The sequence below is a fragment of the Clarias gariepinus genome, chromosome 12 (assembly GCF_024256425.1).
Source record: "Clarias gariepinus isolate MV-2021 ecotype Netherlands chromosome 12, CGAR_prim_01v2, whole genome shotgun sequence".
NCBI lineage: Eukaryota > Metazoa > Chordata > Actinopteri > Siluriformes > Clariidae > Clarias > Clarias gariepinus.
In genome coordinates, this window is record NC_071111.1 from 1,340,342 (window position 1) to 1,363,899 (window position 23,558).

Below are 23,558 nucleotides of genomic sequence, written 5' to 3' on the forward strand. Positions count from 1 at the left end.
CTGAATTCGTAAAGGGTCTACTTATATATGTACACTCACAATATGAACAAAACATTCTGCTATTGTAAAATAAAGGAAATAAACAGGGTGTGCTTTCAGCGGTCTCAGTCTCCACAAAAATCTTTCTGAAATGCGTTGGTAAAATGAATCCGAATCAGAATCTAAAAAAGTTTTATTGCCAAGTACGTTTGCACGTACAAGAAATTTGTTTTAGTGAAAGAGCTTCCAGAGATGACAAAACAAAACAACATAAAAAAAAAATTAACTACAAAGGTCGTAGGTTGTCCTGCTCCCTGGCAATCCGAAGTATTGCGCAACAACAGAAGAGAATTAAGAACTGCAGAGAGAAGATTATCATGATCCTGGCAAACTCCACAATATCTTCTCCTCACTACTTAACCCACCTGCTCCTCCTACCCCATCTTCTCTGACTGCTGATGATTTTGCCATATTCTACGATGGGAAAATTGAAGCAATCCGCCAGTACTTTGACCCCAACCCAACTTCCACACCGGAACTTCAGTACCTTCAATCCCCTCCCTTAGCAGAATTCTCCAACCTGTCATCTGATGAGATTCTTGCCATCCAATCCCACCACCTGTTCATTAGACTCAATCCCTTCCACAATGCTCCAGGACATCTCTCAAGACCTGCTTTTCACCAGAACCATCATCAACAATTTAATATTGTCTGGTCATGTTCCTGCTGCTTTTATGAAGGGTTATTCCCATCCTTAGGAAACCCTGCCTGGATTCAGCAGAAGTTGGTGACTATCACCTGGTATCGTTTCTTTCTTTTATTTCCTGCCCTTCTGTCAGTCACTGAAAAGCTCCATGCTGCTAGATCAACTGAACTATCATCTGTCCTCATCCTCCTGGGCCTGTGGGCTGCATTAGACATGGTAAAACACAAGATTCTATTATCTATTTTTACAAGCCTTCAAATTTGTGGAACAACGTAGCAATGGTTTGCTTCCTACCTAGAAAAAAGTTGTATGAGGTGACATGGGGGGAATCCACATCTGCCCCATGCAGACTCTCTATTGGTGTCCCTCAGGGCTCAGTACTTAGTCCTCTTCTGTTCTCCCTCTATATCCGGTCTCTTGGTAAGGTCATAAACCTGCACAAATTTTCATATAATTGATATGCAGATGACACCCAACTTATTCTCTTTACTCCCTCAGACACTCAGGTTTCCTCCCAGATCTTACAGCAACTCACTCCTGGCAGGTCTGTCTCTGTCCACCATCCTCTGCAGCTTATCCAGAACATAGCAGCACATGACTTTTTCAACCTCTTCAAGTTAAGTGTATCTATCCAGTGATGAAAAGTCGCTCCGGATGAGTGTCTGCCAAATGCCTAAATGTAAATGTAAATGTGTAGGGTAGGGTGTGGAATTCTATCAAATAAGTTAAATAAATATCTGTGGTCTTGCACAGTATATTACACAGTAGTATTGCACATAATATTGAACATATATTTATTGCATAGTGAAGAATGTTCATGGGGTAAATTACCTGGGGGAAAACTGTTCTTGTGTCTAACTGTCCTTGTGTTCAGTGCTCTGTAGCATCAACCAGATGGCAAAGGTTCAAAGAAAAGGTGACTTGAATGTGAGGGGTCCAAAATAATATTCTAGGCCCTTCTATTTACTCTGGATATATACAGTTCTTGCAGCATGGGCAAGAAAGTACCGATAATCCTTTCAGCATTCCAAACTGTCCTTTGTAGTCTTTTGATGTCTGATTTTGTAGTTAAGCCAAACCAGACTTTATTCAACTTTTATTAACAAGTTGAACTTCTTCAGCTGGCGAAGGAAATACAATCTCTGATGGGTCTTTTTTAACACCGGAGTGAATGTCCCACTTCAGGTTCTGAGAGATGGTCCTGCCCAGGAACCGGAATGACTCCAGTGCTGTCACAATGCTGTTCATAATGATAAGTGGGGGAAGTGCAGTGTTTTTTTTTCGTGGAGTTTACGATCATCTCCCCTATTTTGAGCGTATTCAGCTCCAGGTTGTAGTGACTACACCAGACAGCCAGCTGCTCAACCTTACTTCTATATGCAGATTCGTCACTGTCCTGGATGAGGCAGATGATTGTAGTGTCCTCTGCAAATTTCAGGAGCTTGACAGTGGGGTCTGTAGAGGTGCAGTCGTTTGTGTAGAGGGAAAAGAGCAGTGGGGGAGAGAACGCATCCCTGGGGGGCCTCCAGTGTTGGTGGTGTGGCCGTTAAAAATGAATTCCCCCAGTATCACTGGCTGCCGCCTGTCTGTCAGAAAGCTGGTGATCCAATGACACATAGAATTAGGAAAAGAGAGCTGGGTTAGTTTTTCTGAAGCAGTGTTGGGTTCATTGTATTAAAAGCTAATGTAAAATCTATAAACAAGACCCTTGCATAAGCCCCTGGTTCATTTAATGTTAGAGGATGAAGTGCAGTCCCATGTTGACTGCATCATCCACAGACCTGTTTGCTCGATAAGCAAACTGTAGGGGGTCCAGTAAGGGTCCAGTGATGTTCTTCAGGTAAGCCAACACCAGTCTTTCAAATGACTTCATGACCACAGATGTTGGGGCTACTGGTCTGTAGTCATTACGTCCTGTGATTCTATTTGTGTTGGAATGGGGATGATTGTGGAACATTTAAAGCAAGAAGGGACTTTACATAGTTCCAGTGATCTGTTGAAGATCTGTGTAAAGAAGGAGCCTAGTGCTTTCCTTCTCTTTTGTTTCTGTAAGATCTTACGAACATCCATTTCAGAGACTTGGAGTGCAGGAGGGGGAGAGAGGGTGGTTGCCAGAGGTGATAATGGTATAATGGGATAAAGGTGATCTTATCACCCAGCTGTTGCAATGCTGCGCTCACACACGCTGGTGGAGAAATGAATGTAACAACACACTCACCAGAATGTGCAGGTAAACTCCCACAGCAAATAGAAAGGCTTGCAGTTAATAAAGTATGCCTCTAGATCGGGACACCACATCTTTTTAATCTGTAAACTGGTTCTTCATCACACCAATGTTCATTGATGTAAAAGCATGTCCCGCCGCCTCGCGATTTCCCCGTTGATTCTGTCGCGATCTGCTCTGAACAGCTGGAAGCCTGGCAGATGTAGCGCGTTGTCCGGAATGTGGCTTCATTTAGCCAGGTTTCCATAAAACACAAAGTGGCAGAGTTTAAAAAGTCCTTATTTTTTCCTGGAGAGCATCCATTTTGTTGGGTAGAGTGCAGAGATTCGCCAGATGTTTACTCGGCAGCACAGTTCTAAAGCTGCACTGAGCTTGACAAGCGTCACGGCTCTCTTCCGTCGTCTGCACTTCTTAAAGAACAGTGCCGCTGCTCCACCAGTTACAATGCTCAGCGGAACGTCTAAATAATCTAAAACTGAACTGACTGAAAATTGTGTGCTGTGTTCTGCATTTCATCCCTGGTATAACTGATTACATTTGAAAACCAAAAAACAGAACTAACAAAAGGAGAAAGACTAGAGAGCTTCACACCAAGGCAGCCATCTGTGGCATCATCATGTGTAAGAGATGATGGGAGCAAATTAACTGAAGTGATGATTGGAGCAAATTAACAAAAACCCTAGTTACTACCCACCTCTGTTATTTAATAATGACCTAAGACAGAACACGCCCACACGCTATTCACAAGGAAAAACAGGCCATGCTCCAATTGGATAGGACACGCCCACTCACCATTCACCGGGGAATCTGTCTTGGAAATCTACATACAAGGCCCCCTGAGACAGGAAATGCCCACAGACTATTCACAGGGGAAACTGTTTGGGAAATCTGCATATCAGGCCACACCACAATAAGTTTCCTATGCGTGTGGAAGACATCATGCACTGTACAGGTTTCTGAAGCTCTACAGAATGTTCTGAACAGTGGGAGGAGTTTAGCTGAGGGAGACAGTGGGAGGAGTGGGTAGACAAGCTGAACACCTTCTACGTTCACTTAGAGGTTGCAGCCAGAAATGCAAATAGCAAGCTAACCATGCTAATGGGGATAACGGCTGCAGTCAGGAAGATAATGCCAGCACTGGAAACGCATTCATCATCTCCTAGATGACGTGGGGAGAGCCTTCAGGAGAGTGAACACTAGGAAAGCAGCAGGACCAGACGGCATTTTAGGTCAAGTAATCAGAGCCTGCACAAACCAGCTAGCACCTGTGTTCACAAGGATACTTAACCTTTCCTTGTCCCAGTCGTTAATCCCCACATGCTTTAAAGAGTCCATCATCGTTCCTGTCCCAAGGAAACCCAATCCAGCTTCCCCTTAACAATAATCGCCCTGCAGCCCTGACCTCAGTAGTGATAAATTGGATTGGATTGGAAAAATGGAGAACTGGTGCCAAAGAACCACCAAAGGATCTCCTTCTAAACATCGGCAAGACAAAGTAGTTGATAGTGGACTTCAGTACAAAGCAGGAGAGGATCTACCAGACCCCCATCATCAACGAGAGCCCAGTGGAAAGAGTGAACAGCTTCAGATACCTCGGTGTCCACATCACGCAGGACCTATCATAGTCGTGTCACATTAACACCGTGGTGAAAAAGGCCTGGCAGGGTCTCTACCACCTCAGACTCTTGAAAGACTTCAGACTGCCCTCCAGGGTGCTTAGGAACTTTTTCTCCTGTACCATAGAGAGCATTCTGACGGGAAACATCACAATCTGGTTCGGGAACAGCACCATGCAGGACAGACAAGCTCTACAGAGGGTGGTGAGATCAGCTGAGCGCATCATCTGCACCGAGCTCCCTGACATTGCACTCAATGCACTCAAGAGGTCCTAGACCAAGGCCAGGAAGATCGTAAAGGACCTTACTCATCTCAATAATGGACTGTTTTCTCTGTTGCGGTCAGGAAAGTGATTTGCTCCCTGAAGGCCAACACAGAGAGACTGAGGAGGAGCTTAGGGGTGATACGGTCTCTCAACCAAAACACCACACAGGACTATAAACATCCTTTTGCACACTGCACTTTATGGACATTTCTTACACCCGACAATTATAGTCCATTTATGGACACTATACATTTGTACATTCATGCACATTTGCACTCATCCTGGACATTTCTAGACATTTATACTTCATTTCATTTTGCACACCTGATTTTGCATACTTCTGGTCATTTAATGTTTGCATACTTTCTGGACATTTATATTTATTTCATTTTGCACACTCTTGCACATTTAAAAATATTTGTACAGCCATTATTGTTTATATTTTGTTAAGCTAGGTTTTTAAAAAATATATTTTTATATGCCATATTTTGTTCTTTTCTCTGTAGTTTTTCTTTATTCTAGAAAGAAGGTTTTTATATTTTATTGTTTATTCTATTCCCTAATTTTTTAAAATTTATTTCTATCCATGATTTAGATTTTAAGCTCACGAGTGGTCATTTAAGCATTTCAGTGCATATTGTACTGCGTATGACAGTGTATGTAAAAGATAAAATTTGAGTTTGAAACCTGCAGACCCCACTCGCCTCAGTTAAGGTCTGTGTTCATGGTTCAACAATAAGAAAGATACTGGGGGCAAAAATGGTATCCAAAAAGAACAAAAGGCTTGTCTTACATTTGCCAAAAAACATCTTGATATCGCAAACTTGTGAACATTTCTAAAGGTATCATGTGTGGTGGTGTTTAAGGTGATGCAGAGACTACTATTGTGAAATGTTGCTGGAGGGGGAAACGTTAATGTTCTTCCGGTTCCGATTATTGTGTGTGGTGGGTAAAAAATTAAAGCAGTTCGGTACGCATAACATGACATGGTGTCAGAAATGCGGCGGCAGTTAAAATAACAAAGCTGTACCATGAAAGTGAAAAAAAAAAGAGATGGACGAGGACGGCGCTAGCATGCCAGTCACACAGCCTTGCCAGCCAACGGCTTATGCACCACCGAACGCCACATTCACTATTCAGCCTCCCGAACCGTTTGACTTCACAAAGCCACAAGAATGTGTAACAAGTGCCCCAACTATAAGTTAGAGCAATAGACCAGTTTCTAGGTAAGTGGAGAACAGAATTACTGTAAAGATGGTAGTAAATAAAAATCACACTCATGTAACAAGGATAATTGAAAATGTATGTATTGTAATTTAACAGTCACATAAACAGCATTGACCAAAATAAAACCAAAAAAACAATAAAATTTATACACAACCAGTGAATTATTTGTGTTGTCTTTCTTGTTTCTTGTAATACGATTTGTTTTCCTTTTCCTCCCTTAAATAAAGCTTTAGTCTTAATTCATGTCGGTTTCCTTAGATCGTAGTAATTTTAGAAAAAAAAACCCTTCGATTTGATCTGCTATGTTTTGACAGGTATCACACTTCACTATTTTTTTTATGTATTTTAGGATTCTTATCCTATTTTGCTTTTTTTTTTTATAATTTCTTACACCCTTGTAAACAAAACAAAGAAATTCCTATTAACAAAGCACAACTGCATGTATCTATAAAATGCAACAGTTCGAGTGAACCAAAACCTCTTATCACAACTAATGTTCAAAAGAAAACCAAATTTTACATTTGACTCACACTCAATAATGTTCAATCAAAAATACCCTTGTTAGGGCTTTTTTTTCTTATTTGTCTTTTGAAAACAAAATGTCCTTTGGGATGTCCAGTGGTGGGTGCAAATTCAGGTAAATCCTACCAGTTCAAACAAATGTACCGCAAAAGAGTATGTCCAGCAGAAGAAGGTTGATGGGACGGCAAGAACGAATCCTCCACATGTCACAGAAAAGACGTATTCTTCGAGGTCCAGAGATCAGAATTCAAGTTTTGGGTGGCTCACCATCTCAAATCCATAAGAAGAGGTTTTCAACTCAAGCAATAAACCTGGCCAAATCCCATTTGTAACAATTCGTTAAACACCTTCAGGTTCAGGGAAACTTCACAATCAGTTTTACTGGATTTACTGCATGGGAGATGAAGCAGACGATATGCTGCAAAGTCAAGCTCTGAAAGACAACAGTATAAAACGATAAAGGACTCTTTTGAGTTATACTTTGTGCCACGGAAGAACATTATAGACAAGTGGGCAAGGTTTAACCAAAGAGTACAACAAGCAAATGAAACTGTAGACTCATTTATTACTGCCCTGTATGCTCTGGCTGAAAACTGCACGTATGGTACACTCCACGATATGTTAATTAGAGATCGTCTAGTTGTAGGACTAAGAGACACGAGTCTGTCTGAAAGAATGCAGCTGGATAAAGACTTAACTCTCCAAAAAGCAGTCAACATAGCGAGACAGTCAAAAGTATAAAAAGACAGAAGACTGATCTCAGAAGAGAATAAAAAAAAAGACATTGATGCAGTGACAATAAGGAACAAAGTGCAAAAGAATGGCACATACAAGACATCACGTCATACGAAGCATACAGCCAAGAGTAAAACATCACTGGATCGACAGACACGCTACAGATGTGGGAAATCTCCAAGCCACAACATAGCACAGTGTCCAGCTAAGAAGGTGACATGCCACACATGCAGGAAAATAGGACATTACAGCAAAATGTGCAAATCAGCAAGGACTGTACATAACAAACAACCCCGATTGTGACACGTCCTTGTTCTTAGGCTCAGTTAGTGCAGTGGCGGATCCCTGGTATGCAGATTTCTTAAATCAACTCAACTCATCTTTATTTGTATAGCACTTTAAAAACAAGAATGCCCCAAAGTGCCTCACATAAATAATAAAATAACATCGTAATCTTAATGGAATAAAAGAAAAAAGAAAAACAAGATAAAAATAAAAATAAAACATTTATAAAATAATAAAAAAGAGGAACATGATAAAAATCACATCACATGCATATCTAAGCAAAACAATATGTAAAATCAACATCTCATGTTGTTTTAAATGCCAGAGAAAACATGTGAGTTTTAAGATTGGACTTAAACACCCTCAATGATGTGGCCTCACTAATGGTCAATGGTAAGTCATTCCATAATTTGGGGGCCGCCACAGAGAACACCCAATTACCCCTGAGCTTGCATTTGGTCTTGGGTACCATCAGCAAACGTTTATCTAATGATCTGAGAGACCGAGGTGGGGCACAAGGCTGGAGCAGATCTGAGAGGTAGAGAGGGGCAAGGCTATGTAAACATTTAAACGTGACCAAGAGAATTTTAAAATTAATTCGGTACTGTACGGGGAGCCAATGAAGAGAAGCCAGAACTGGAGAGATATGTTCTCTTTTATGCGTAGACGTTAATAGTGTGTAGCAGAGTTTTGGATCAGCTGTAGCCAATGTAATGCGGTTTCTCAGACAGCATCACATCGGCTGCAGCTGATGTAATGCTGTCTGAGAAACCCCATAATACAGAGCATTACAGTAATCAATGCTAGTGGTGATGAAGGCAAAGATGGCTATTTCGAACAGCCTAAAAGACAAAACAGGTTTAAGTTTTGCCAAATGCCTTAACTGAAAGAAACTGGACTGAACCACAGCACTAATCTGTTTATCAAATTTAAGGCCATGATAAAAAATAAACCCTAAATTCGACGCTGTAGGTTTAACATACTGCTCAAAATCTCCTAAATCCAGAGGTGGAACTTTACCCCTGGCACCAGGACCAAATACCAAAACCTCCATCTTTTTATCATTAAAATAAAATGAAAAAATTGGGGCTAACCATGCCTTTATATCATCTAGACATGCTAACCGCGCCTTGACAGAGTCGCCTTCCTTCTGTTTTAACGGGAGATAAATTTGACCGTCATCTGCATAGCAGTGAAAGGAGATGCCATGATTTCTCAGGATATAGCCAAGCAGCAACAAATACAACGAGAAAAGAAGGGGTCGAAGGATAGACCCCTGTGGGATCCCATATGTGAGAGGAGCTGATGATGACTCAAGATCTCCAAGGCTAACAGAAAAAGTTCTATCAATAAGATAGGACCTAAACCAGTCTAGAGCTGTCCCCCTAATTCCCACCCAGTGTTCTAAGCATGACAGAAGAATGTCATGGTTTACTGTATCAAAGGCAGCTGTTAAATCAAGCGGCAGAAGAATCACAGAGTTACCAGAATAGGTAACACGATAAATGTCGTTTAAGACTCTTAACAGAGCTGTTTCAGTACTGTGAAGAGCCTTGAAACCAGACTGAAAGACCTCAAGCATTCCATGCTCACCAGGATAACTTATTAGTTCTGTATAAACTACCTTCTCCAGAATCTTAGACAGAAATGGTAGCTTAGAGATTGGTCTGTAATTAGACATCACAGACGGATAAAGATTAGTTTTTTTTTTTAACAAAGGCTGCATAACTGCATGTTTAAAATGTATGGGTATCTCCCCAGATCCCAAGCTGCTATTTATAATATTTAAGACTATAGGACCTAGAATGGGAGCCAACTCTTTAAAAAGATGTGGAGGAATGGGATCAGCAAAAGATCCTGCAGGCTTCATAATATTAATAATCTCTAACAGAAAGGATAGAGAGATGGGCTCAAACTGGTTAAAAACATCAGAGCTAGAGACAGAAATTGAAAGAGATGGGTTACATGCAGGAGATGTAATAAGAGCCCTTGTAGAAGAAACCTTATCAATAAAAAACTGGAGAAAGACCATCAGAAGTCACAAAGTGAGAGGCCTTACACACCTCAACGAAGCAGTATGCAGAGAAAAATACATCCTCCCATCAGTCGAACAGACTCTTGATTCTTTTATGGGTGCCCAGGTTTTCAGCAAACTAGATGGAAACAGAGGGTTCTGGCAGATTTCCCTGTCTCCGGAGTCAGTGAAATATACAACTTTTATAACCCCTTTTGGATGCTATTTCTTTCACAGATTGCCCTTCGGCATAGAGTCAGCCCCTGAACATTTTCAGGGACGTATGTCTATGATCCTGGAAGGACTTTAGGGAGTAGCATGTCACATGGATGTTATTCTGGTTTGGGGAAAAGACTGACAACAGCATGACGAGCGACACACTGTGCTGAACAAGCTCCAGGCAGCAGGAGTCACTTTGAATATGCAGAATATGTAAATGCAGGGAATTCAAGTTTCTTGGACATATTATATCTGCGGATGCAGTGAAACCAGACCCAGGCAAGACTGAGGCTGTTTGAGAGATGAAAGCACCATCGAACACAGACGCGGTTCACAGCTTCCTTGGGATTGTTAACCAGCTGGGGGAATTTATCCCAGACTTAGCAGAGAAGGATAAGTCACTGCGGAATCTTCTCTCAAGGAAAAACCACTAGATTTGAGGTAATGCACAACAAAAAGCGCTCGATCAGCTAAAAACAGACCTCACTTCACCTCCTGTGTTGACCCTCTATGACCCAAACAAAGAGCTAAAATTTTCAGCAGATGCATCATCCTATGGATTGGGTGCAGTCCTTTTTCAGAAAGAGGAAGAACAGTCGAGACCGGTAGCATATGCATGACGCTCTATGACAGAGGCTGAGCAGAAATATGCGCAAGTGGAGAAGGAGGCCCTAGAGGCCCTCTCGAAACTCAAAGAACAGCTCGAGGAGGACAGTGTTTGTGCAGAAGTCATGACATTCTGTAAGCAAGGGTGGCCAGATCACAGCCAGCGCTCAGGGCCAGTGAAAGCATACTGGCCAGAAAAGGGCAGTACTCACTGTGCAAGACGGACTGCTACTCAGAGGCTCCAGACTTGTTATTCCCACAGCTATGAGCAACACAGTCCTAAATTCACTTCATGAGGGACATCAAGGAATGACAAAGTGCAGAGAGCGAGCTAAAGAGTCTGTATGGTGGCCAGGTTTGAGCAGTCAGTTACAGTAGGTGGACAAGCGGTATGTTACTTTTACTGTTGCGGCACATGGCGACAGCATTTGGGTTTGTGCGTTTGCTGGCTTTTAAGGCTGAGTGGCGCTATATAACTATACTCCCTATCAGCAAAAAAAGAAGTGTTGTGTGTCTACTGAAGCCAAAAATGTGTTCTCTCTCTTAGGCGCCCATCGACAGCAAGCGACGGAGCCCATAAACATGTCGAGCTCGAACTGTAAATACTGGTATGTATTTATTCTTCATTTTCTACTCTCCTTCTATGATGATACTTCGTTAACTGCACTTTCTCCATTTAGTATTATTATTATTAGTAGTAGTAATAGTAGTAGTAGTGGTACTAGTATAGTAGTGCTCCGGATTTATTATTATTGTTATTATTCTCATTATTATTGTAACGCACCCGCGCGTGTGCAAAAAGGCTAAAACAATATTGTTTTATTTTGTTTATGTAATTTAAATTTACACTAAACAATAAACACTGCCTTTTGAAAGTGAGTTGCGCGTGCAGCTTTTTGATCAAAAGGCTGATAAACGCGCAGATTTACTGTTGGGTTGCTTTTGCTATGAATACTAAAAGTGCTGCATGATTAAACTCAATGCAAAAAACTGTGTTTATGCAGTAAACCCATGGGTGAAAACGATGATTTAAGAATTTAATTAAACACGAATATATATAAGTGCCATTTTAATTCAAATCCAACATTTTAATGGTTAGTGATTGGTGCATGTGCATCAACTCGCATGTTCTGTAAATATTCCATTGTCATTTATATTGACGTTGTTTTAGAGCTCTTTACTAAAGCGTTATCTAGGTAGTAAGTAAGTTAGTAAGCAAATAAAAGAGAAATAAATAAATAGCTTTAAATGGTACTTCAGTGTAGTAAAAGGACCCTAGCATGAGTTTATATATAATGAAAATATTATGTATAAAGAAAATCTATTTTATATATTTGTTCTTAATTAAATTCTTAACATTTTAATGGTTAGTGTTTGTTGCAGACATTTACACTATTTTTGGGGAAGAGCTTGGCTTGTACAGGCTACTTTACACTGATCAACAGTCGACGCCCCGCGGTAACCAGCAGATAAACGGAGCAGTTATCGGCTATGACACGTAACTTCTGAGTTTGGAGGCCAGGGTTGGTTGTTTGGTAGGAAGCATGTTTGAAGGAGAAGATAACGTCACAAACACAGACACAAACTCTCCATGCATACACACCCACAGTACAGTATGAGACGTGCGTGTGGGCACACACAAACTCTCTGTGCAGATACACCGCGCAGAGAACAACTTCGTAATACACCTGGCCATTAATTAAAACTATGGCGTTATATTCCTACCACAATTCTGAGCGCATGGTTTGACATTTTGAGACCAGACAAAGCACTCTATGCGCGTGCAGTGTCCCCACTGCGTACTCAACCGCTCGATTCTGCACGTGCAGAGTCTTTCCTGCTCGCTCAACATGTTCTCCGCGCACGTGCGACTTCTTAATTCTGTGCCACTCGACTCTGCCTGTACGCTCACTCAACATTGTCCAGTATTACAAAACTGCCACAAAACCAGGCAATCCCAGACATTCACATGCTACTTCTGATTGGCTGTTCCTTCTCTATCAGCTAGCCATCTAAATTATTAATTTATTGTGTATATTTAACTTCATTTAGCCGTTTACGTTATATGAAAAATAACGTTCCTACCAGCCCACTATTATTTTCTGTTCAATTTTAAAGATGCCCGCGTGTGTGTGCAAAAAGACGAATACAATAAATACAAAAGTGAATAATCTTTAATAAAGTTAGCCTTAATACAGTATTGTTTCCAATGCTGAAGCAAAAATTATTCTGTTTAAATCTATTCTCTGAATACAACGCGACGGCACGCTCCGAGGTGACACCCAGAACCCCAGACTGTAATCCCTCTAATCACCTTTCATTCATGATACTGTAGGTGTGAAGTTATCAAACCGGTTTTGCTGATGGGGGAATTCGCAGAAATGGGGGATTTAAAACGATTTAACAAGACCGAGCAGACGTCTCTGCCTAAAATGTATTTCGCCAGCAAAACATAGAAATATTCTATATTTAATAAAACTGTATTGAAACAAAATTGTCTATTCTCCTCATTTAATATCGCTTCCGGAACAGTGTTGTCCAAACGTTGTATGGAAAACAGTGAAACCTAAACACAAACAAAAAGGATGAATAAAGGAATGTATGAAACATTAACACCTTTACTGTCTTCAAATGAATAAAGAGTTACTGCATTATGTTTCAAGACATCCTTAATTTAATTTTTTTTTTTTACTAATTATATTGTTAGGGGGTGCAGTGTGGAGATTCACCTCAAGAGATGTTTTACTGATTATAATAGCCCTGACGCAGGGCTTCAGACGGGGTCAATGAAATAGGAGTTGCTGTGAGAGCTTATGACAGACACCGGAAGACATTTCCGTTTGAAGATAGCGTGGGATTATTAATTAATAAACTTAAAACTAAACCAAAAGAAAACTGAAAACACAAAATAAACAGAGCTCCGCCGTCTACGCGAGAACGGACAGGATTTTGGAAACAAAAACAAAAAACGAAAAAACTAAAGATGCTCTCGGGGCTTATGCCCTTACTGAGGATTTATAGTAGAAAGAGAGAGAGAGTTTGTGCTTTGTGCGCTTTAACCCGAAAGCACGCGCTAAACTGATGCGTGTCTCTCCCTCACTTTCTCGCAGGTGTCTTAGACAGACAGAGGCTTGGGCTTTGCCTGTGTCTTCTCCAGTGCGCTTTGTCTTTGGCCCTGACACCTTTTACTGGTGCGACCGAATGATCACACGGAGTGTCGCGCTATCACGACCCGGACTGTTCTGAACAGTTAATGCGCGGCTCTGCCACTCGCGCGAGCCGCGGCGTTACATACATATCCACAAATACTTTAACAACATACACGGCATGAATTGCATTTTATATGAATGTTACATATGAGACGCGTGCACAAACACATACTTATATAATATATTCACATACAAACACATACTGTATACACACAAAAACATAATATATTCAGTAAATTTGTGAATTACACACAAATTAATTATGCAGTCTGAGTTGATTGGTACCATTAAATATTTTATTTCTATTTATTCTTTAGCTGGCGAAATACATTTTAGGCAGAGACGTCTGCTCGGTCTTGTTAAATCGTTTTAAACGCCTCAATTCTGCCAATTTCCCCATCCGCGAAACTGGTTTGATAACTTTACACCTACATCAAAGGTGAGAAGAGGGATTACAGTAACTGAGTGCGCTGTTGCGTTGTATATACTGTACAACACGCGTTTATCAGCCTTTTGATAAAATTGCTGCCTTTTGTAAAGTGAAAGTACGAGCCAGTTATAAATTTCCATATGACTGAATAATTCCAGTCTTAAATTTTCCCCTTTTTTTTTTGTTTTTTTTAGTATTGTTAATTCATGATGGCGACACAAATAAGATATGTTTGTGATATCTATCGAAATGTTCACGAGATTCCACAAAAAATGGCGTTTTTTTGTTCCAAGCAATTTCTAGGTGATTTTTTTTCAACCATTTTTATTCTTTTTCCACCCATGTTGAGGCGAAGAATATAATGTTACTTTGATAATAATAATATTAATAATACTCAGTAGAATATAATATTTTATTGTATGTTGTGGTGATATTGTGGTAATATTTCGCTTCAGTTCTCAGAAACACCGACAGGACTTTTATTATGAAGACCCGCGCGCATGCGTGTTCAGTCTCGCACGTCTGCTTCATGGCAGTTTCCGACTTTACTCAGTTCCACAGCTCAGAGTCACTCCGTTATAAACAGCCCCGGATTTAACTCTCCCTCTGGCTGTACTATGTTTAAGAGGATGGCTGAATTCGGTCCGGATTCTGGAGGCCGCGTCAAGGTCTGACGATAAACAGTTAGCTTAGCATAGGGAGCACAATGCTAGCGGTAGCTTCAGCTGTTTATAAAGTTTAGCGGTTTGTCTTGTGTGTTTAATCTGTGTAGTGTTTATATATACATGTGTGTGTTTTATAAATTGTGATTGTATAGTTTAAACGGGATGTGTTTGTTTTTCGCATTAGCGTTGTCATTTTACGACAGTAGTGAAAGAATGGAAGCAGAGTTGCCATGGAAACAGAGCTACGGTATCCCAGAGAGCTCATGCGGGTCCATAACAGTGTTAATAAAAGGCGTTTTTTATTACTGTTGATAAAAACGACTTGCTTTTGCTTAGTTCATTTTATTTCAGATTAAACACACAATGTACCATAAAGTTTGAGGAAATCAAAGCGTTAGAAAGTAATAAATAAACTTTACACCCAAATATAAATGATATATGGTAAACCTTGTGTTTAAGCATAAAAGTAACATTGACTTTTTATTTTATTATATAAACTAAATAAATTAATAACGCGATATTGGATTGTTTTATTAAATATGTGGCTTGTGTCATTGATTGGTAAAGAGTTTGTATAAATATTTAAAATGTTAAATCTAATAATAATCTGCTGATCTTTAATGTAATCAGTGATATTATTATGATGATGATTATTATTTGAGGTTGAAGCCCACGTACATGTCTGTGTGTCTCTCTGTACAGCAGAACTCTCTGTCTAACTTATTAATACAAAGAAATCCCATTCTGTAAGGTTGAGTATCTTACGCCTTGTTTACACTAAGTTGTCCTTCTTTGGTGCTCAGACAAATACACTCCCTGTTCGGTAATCGGAGAGTGAATCACAGATGAGAAATGGAAAAAGTAGATCAAAGGATAAAGATGAAGTTTTGTCTTAAAACCACTCCAGCGTGTTAAAATTCACTTATACCACTTCAGCGCTGTTATTTCAGCCAAAGTGAAAATATGAACTAATCCCAGTCAAAATATTCACTTTATCTTTTCTAATTAATATCTATTGGTGCAGGTGTTTGTTTACATTGAGACAGTAGCGCATTAGTAGATTATTTTACAGTAGATTATTAAATCCCACACATAACTGTTCATAACATCACTTTTACTCCACATTTAGATTCACTGATGGTGCAGATTAAACTTCAGACAGAGATCTAAGGACTGCAGGAGATTTAGTCTATTCTGTTTAGAATTAAACCTTTCTTTACTTGTATAGATGGAGGATTATCTGCTCCTGTAGAGACGTGTGTTAGATTAACACTGTTTGTTTTCAGGGCGTGACCATTGTGAAGCCCATCGTGTTCGGTAATGTCGCTCGTTATTTCGGGAAGAAGCGTGAAGAGGACGGACACACACACCAGTAGACTGCATGTTAAACTCTACTGAGAAATTTACTGACATGACTGAGGTCATGTGATCTATTCTTGATAAAAAACAAAACAAAAAGATGCACACACACTATGAACCAACCCTGTGTGTGTGTGTGTGTGTTCCCTCAGGACCTTACTGTATGTAAAGAACATCCAGTTCGAACTACACGAGAGTTACAGGAACTCCTTACGAGGTGTTTATTAATCACTCAGGCTGGAGCAGAGGAAATCCTAGCACACAAATGTTAAAAAAGATAATTAGATTTTTGAATTTGAATTTAAAAATTAGCTCGACTTTGTTCACACACACGGAGATTAAACTGATTTACTAATTTAAATTATAAAAGTACTAATAAACAATACAATTAAAATTTGGAATTTTCAACTTAAACAATAACAAAACAATATTCCTATATAAAAAGTATGGACAAATTAACAAATTATGGTAAACACACAAACTAAACCTTACTTACAGATTACAATTATAAACACTCTAATTCCTAAACATATACAAACACAACAATAAACAAATATTCTCATAAACATTATTGTCTAGGCAAATTTTTAATTAGACTTTTTTTTTTAATGAATTGTCAAGCACAAATTACAGTGAAACCTTGGATTGCACACAGTTTGAGAGTTTTTCACAAGACGAGCAAAGATTTTTAATAAATTTCAACTTAAAGAACGAACAAGTCTCGGTTTACGAGTACCGAGTATCATGTATCACGCATGCGGTTTTTCTCTCTCTTGCGCTGTGGGTAATCGTCTCCTCCGCTGGGTCTTAGTGATCATCTCTTACTGGTATAATCAACATCCGTATACTGTTTGCATATACTGTTTACTATAGCACTGTGACCACGTGTGTGCGTAAAAAACATCTGTTATGTCTGTATGTGTGTGTACACTGCGTATAAAGCAAAAGCAAGTCTCAGTAGAGAGGTTAAATATTAATTTTGTCTCTCTGTATCAGCCTGCTTTTTGTGTCTGTGTCTGTGCGCGTCATTGGACACCGTGCCCCATATACACACACACACACACACTCACTCTTCCTGTCCATGATGGGTTTGTAAGTCTCAGCAGGTGAAGGTGTCTCCTCATACACTGGAGATCAGTGTAACTCTCAGCCATGTTCAGACTCAGGAATAAGGAGCGCTGCAAACTCTGGTGTTAGAGTTATTAATAAATAGTTATTATAATGTCTTATAATGTCAATGTACACAGTGTAACAGGAGTGTAAGTTCCCACTTCACTCTCGTCCTTCCTCAGACAGACGTTTCTGAGGTATAAATACACTTCCATATAGACCTGTACAGTAAGCATTGTCTACCATGAATGGAGGTTTCTATCAGTTATTCAACTGAAATGTACACACTGTCAGAGTCACGGTGTAGGATATAAATAATTTTATTAGATTTTCATTACATTTCAGGATGTATACAAATACCAGCTTCTCCCTGTAAACACTCTTCAGCCTGTATAAGAATAATGTGATGAATGAGGTCTCGGGTCAGTATTGATCTGTCGTTATACACTGCAGTACTACACTAATTATTCTGAATAATTAATAATATTAATGAAAGAAGTGTGTAAGAGACTGAACCAGAACCCTCAGGGCTTTATTCCTGCACAGGGTGGAACACGCCCTTCAGAGTCTGTTTAACACAGAACCTTTCCCTAAACTAATGCAGAGAGAGTCTGAGCACTGCCACACCCCTCTCTCATCTCGGGAGTTCATCATAAAGATGAACTTCACACTACAGAATTTTAAGGGTTTTGTCTCATTCTCTTACGCACTTCCCTAATTGATCTCATTGATTATTTAGAATAATTAGTGCAACTGTGGGTTAGTGTGTTTAAGTTGTGAAGTGTACAGATAGAAGCCCTTATCCAGCTCCCTAACAAAAACGCATTAATCTTTAATGATAACCAAACTGTTTTTTAGGAGTTTAATTCTTAACAAAACATTGTAGCAACACAATCCTTAAAAAAAAATGTTACTTTTAAAAAATCCATGATGTAATGAAAAATAAGCTGTTTATTTAAATGGAAATCCCGTTATTTGTCTCTGTCTGTCAAAACGAAGCTGCAACAATTCTATGTCCAACATTGCGCACTGCCTGTACTGCAATTTTGTCCTTTTGTGGGGGACAAGTGTAAAAGATGTGTGAGCTACAGAGAAATACGTGTTTCTGTGTTGCCTGCTCTCTTGGGTGTGTTTCCCTCTCTCTGTTTGTAAAGCAGGTTTAATTGGCCTCTACCATGGAGACGGGTGCTGATTGGAGGATCAGTCAGTGGTGTGTGCCTTACTCAAGCCTCCTGTACCTCCATTGGACAAGCACTTCCTGAACCTGTGTGCCGTACTCCCACCTCCTGTATCTCTATTGGACAAGAACTTCCTAAACCTGTGTGCCGTACTCCCGCCTCCTGTGTTGCCATTGGACTAGCACTTTGTGCAGCACTATTTAAACGCCATCCTGCCTGCTGCTCGAGAGACAACTGCTTGACTTGTTATGGTGTTTTGCTTGTTTATATTGGACTTATTAAGGAGTAAGCCATCTTCAGAATCTCTTGTTCGTGGCCCTCTGTCTCCTGTTCGTGCATCATCCCCTGTTCTGCATCCTGCACCTACAACCCCTGTACAGGCCAGTGACCCTCCACCCGCACCTAGCGGCTCTTCAGCTGTAAGTTCATCTGGCTTTGACATTAGTAAGCATATTGCTTTAGCTCCTATGTTTAGAGAAAGTGAGGTATCTCTTACTGCTGAGATCTCTTATCTTCTGACAGCTGAACCCTGCAGTATCACCTGAGGTCCTGGAGAATTTGTTCTAAATCCACAAAAGGCGCTGTTTTATTTATCCTGAGGCTCTGTGTTTCTGTTTGCCTTTAATGCTTGGATGATCGTTTGTACTGTTTGTATCATTAAAATATTTTTTTACAGCATGTCTCCATTTAATGTTAAATTATAGTTCCATAATTACCTTGTGACACTATGACACATTCGTGGGCGTGGCCTAGTATCAATGCAGGTTTTCATGTCATTAAACCATAACGTACAATGCATTTTGTTCATACATTTGTAAGTGTAATTGGCTGTCTCTCCACTAGAGGGCAGTGACACAACTGAACTACACAAGGTGCTGAATAGGAGCAGGGTTCTGAAACTCTGAGGAACTAAACTGGATGAGGTGGTGCCTCTGTTAGAAAAATAAAAGAAGCTGAGATATGCAACAGATCCAACAAATCCACTGGCACAAGATTTGAGTAATTTAAGGATTAAACACATTTCTCACTTCTAGCTTTTCTTCCTGTGATGCGTTTGTGTGTGTAAATGAAGTGTAAATTAGAACATCAATAAATAGCTCAACCTTTAATAATCATTCATTTGCTAAACAATTGTTTTCAAAATGCTGATCTGGTGGTGTATTTGACTCCTGGATCTTCAGCGTCCTGAGGAGCTCTGTCCACCACCATATTGGCATGACTTCATCACTCTCACCTGTAGCATTACTGACATCAGTTATCATGATGGGAACCCTCTGGAAAAACCTTGTTTTTTTTTTTTCTCCACCGGAGGAATATCCGACATCAGTGTTCCTGAGGATCCTCAGCATCTTGCGCGCTAGATGTCTGATGTTACTCTGTTTCCTGTGGTGATAAAACAACTTTTGAGGTTTCTTTAAAGGCTCCTGTGGTGATAATTCATGTCATCTAGTAATGGTTTACTATAAGTTACTCTCATGTCCTGGATGGTGATTAATTTATTGTTTTTAAATTAACTTGCCATATAACATTTTATTTATTGCACATTTACAGCTACACTTAGTCATGCAGAACATCAATAAGATGAATGAGTTCCTGTCTCTTATGTTATAGCAGTTATAACCATTATTCTCTCAGCAGTCTCTCTTTATTCTCTGTCCTAATAAAAGTTAATAAGATAAACACGGCTTGTCATGTTTGAAATTAAGAAACTGCAAAGAAGCATAAACTCCTCTGTCCTAAATATGTGGGAGAAGTTACAGCTTCACCTCTGACTCTTACAGAGCACCTGACACTGGAGACTCCTTTCTCTAATGATACACAGACACGTCTCCTTACACAAAACTTCACCACATCCACATCCGTTAGAATGCATGCCTTAAAGGGGTCATCCAATCCCATTTTTTATTAAATGTTAATATGATTCTTTAGGGTCCTAACGAATTAGGGTCCTAATGAATTAAAGTTATATACTTTAATTAAAAATTCTCAATGGTTGTGTAAAAAAACTCTGTTCTCAGCAACCTATTTCCGTACATGCTCCTGTAAATGCTTATGATCTCTGCTGAGCCCACCCCCCAGTGCTATGGGGCGTGTCTTCACAACACACGTGGGGTATAGCCATGGGAGTTCAGTCCAGTGCAGGCATGCTTTGTGGGTAATGCAGTCCAAAGTGCGAAAACGCGAAAATGTGAGATAAGATGGAATATAGAGACTGAACCTGTTTTCTTAAGTAGTTTTTGGTTTGATTTAAGTACGGAACCTACCTGGAAGTTTGTAATATCACCTGACAACGCAGAAATAAAAAAAATGGACATGCATCGACTCGTTTGTCTTTCTTATCACTGCATGGGCATGAATTAACGGGCTGTTACGCTGCCGCGAGCAACAACAAAAAAGCGGAGAAGCTTACAGAGAGAGATACGGACGCGATGTGTTTACTGATGTGTTTACATGACTTCTTAATCTTCGACAGACACCATTAGAAACCATCTAGCGTTACAAAGGTAAGCATAATATAGTTTTCCGTCTACGTACACAGTTTGCAACTAGACAATCACCTTAATGCATTGTTTATTATAAACGGGCGATTAGGGATTATATAGAGACGGATGTACACAGAGAAGACGACATAACCATGTTCTATTAGAGTGTAAGTTAACTTACACTCCGCATTCATCGTGATTATTAGAAAATAGAAAAGGCGATTTGCAAAGATTCATAGAAAAATAAATCACACTCAACGAGCCTTGTGAAGATGAAGCAGGAACACGAAGCGTTAGTACAGATCCATTTTTTAGGAGCAGCTTCCTAGTAAAACCTGCTTTATATTGACCCGCGTTTATAAAGCAGTCCGGTAAAAATGATTGGCGCAAACATGAACGCATTTAGATAGATCGGCGGGGACTAAATTCAGCCACTGCGTCCTCAGCGGCTCAGATGTCGGTAGTGAATGACGACCGCTGTGTTCGTTATTACACCCAACAACTGTACACAACACTCGCTTAGGCGGCATTTTGCTCCAGCGGCGAAAAACAATGGCTGACAGCTTCTTCGCACTCGGGGCGGGTCTTTGCTAAAACACCAGTGTCAATCAACTATAGTAGGAGCGGCCTCTGTCGGTGTGGCATCACATCGACAGGCATTTGATTTCAGAAGGGGCATGTTATTTTGATGAATGAAAAGAAAATCACTGGGCGGCTCTTTATCATCGTAGAGTGGTTGTGTACACACTCTCCTAACACATTTTAGTCCAAACAGCTTGATAAAGTGCATGTAGGACCATATGACCCCTTTAAATATTGTAGCATTTTACCACCGAGAAGGATGTTGGAGAGATGAGTGAGCTTACTTGCTGCCCAATGCAATGGCTGGGAGTACTTTATTTTGTACACACAGTCACACAAAAGCATAAGCAGCACATTCACACGAAACCTTTACCTCCAATTCAACCTAAGCTTGAACCAGAGCACATTCAACACATCACACACACACCACACACAAACAGGGCCGAAGCCACTAACCCAAACACCTTTCCCCAACATGGTGAACACACAGACATCCCCGCAAGGCATGCTGGTTGTCAGCCGCCGCCCCGCCCAAGCCACAATATAAACATAAAATAAAACTGCAGTGTAGATAAATACGTTCCTTAATTCATGAAAAATGTCCTGAAAACTTATAAAATAAACAAGCCTTCTGTTTATATACTCAGCAAAAAAAGAAACGTCCCTTTTTCAGGACTGTGTATTTCAACAATAATATTAAACAATAGTAAAAATCCAAATAACTTAACAGATCTTCATTGTAAAGGGTTTAAACAATGTTTTCCATGCATGTTCAATTAACCATAATCAATTAATTATCATGCACCTGTGGAATGGTCGTTAAGACCTTAACAGCTTACAGAAAGTAGGCATTTAAGGTCACAGTTCTAAAAACGCAGGACACTAAAGAGACTTGTCTACCGACTGTGAAAAACACCCAAAGAAAGATGCCCAGGGTCCCTGCTCATCTGTGTGAACGTGCATTAGGCATGCTGCAGGGAGGCATGAGGACTGCTGATGTGGCTAGGACAATAAATCGCCATGTCCGCACCGTGAGACGCCTAAGACGGCGCTACGGGGAGACGGGAAGGACGGCCGATCATCCTCGCGGTGGAAGACCACGTGTAACGACACCCGCACAGGATCGGTACATCCGAATATCACACCTGCGTGACAGGTACAGGATGGCCACAACAACTGCCCGAGTCACACCAGGAACACACAATCCCTCCATCAGTGCTCAGACTGTCCGCAATAGGCAGTCCATGAGGAGGAGATGCACTGCAGTACTTCAAGCAGCTGGTGGCCACCAGATACTGACTGGTACTTTTGATTTTGAGCCTCCCTTCATTCAGGGACACATTGGGAAACATTTTTAGTTTATGTCTTATGGTGTTGACTCTTTTAGTGTTCATACAAATATTTACACATTAAGTTTACTGAAAGTAAAAACAGTTGAAAGTCAGAGGACGTTTCTTTTTTTGCTGAGTGTATATATATATATATATATATATATATATATATATATATATATATAGAGAGAGAGAGAGAGAGATACTTTATTGATTCCAATGAAAATGTAAACAGTTTTAAACCCCATGTCTTGATATGTTAAACTTCTTGTTTTTTATGTGCAATTATCACTGCAGTCACGTGGACTTGTAAATCCATATATTTATATATATATTGCAATGCAGAGAAAAAATATTATATTTATACTTATAATTGTTTTATTGAGACTTTATGCATGTTTAAGAATTATACACACTTTTACCTTGTCTGTGTGCTCTGATTAAGGAAACTCTAAGATAAGATTTCATGTTTATCTCTTCTTTGTCTCCTAGACAGAAATAAACCGTCTTTAAGACTTGAAAGAAATTTAGGCCTTTTTTTTTGCCTCATCTCAGAGGTGTCTCAAATATAGCTCATTACCTCTAAATCTCAGAGAGACTTCATATTTGTCTTGTGTGCGACTCACGTATTTTTTCCCCCAAAGCAGTGTAAAGTATACAGTACTTGCAACTGTGCATTTGTGTTTTCTGATATAACGGTTGAATTAATCTCATCATTACTAAAAAAAAAAAAAAAAATTACATGGTCACACGTGATCTTATCAATCTGTTTTATTTCTTGCCTACATGATCCTTTAAAAAATTTTTGCTCA

At 39.9% G+C, this 23,558-nt stretch overlaps 1 protein-coding gene and 1 long non-coding RNA gene across 9 annotated transcripts in view; both read left to right on the plus strand.

Annotated features, from left to right (window-relative positions):
* Positions 1-23,558, plus strand: part of LOC128533919 (sialoadhesin-like) — a 75,992-nt gene that overhangs the window by 25,281 nt on the left and 27,153 nt on the right. The gene's annotated exons all lie outside the window — the stretch shown is intronic.
* On the plus strand, positions 14,569-18,950 carry LOC128533950 (uncharacterized). Its single transcript, XR_008361428.1, has 3 exons — positions 14,569-14,706; positions 15,990-18,769; positions 18,873-18,950. It is a non-coding gene; the product is annotated as an uncharacterized LOC128533950 (long non-coding RNA).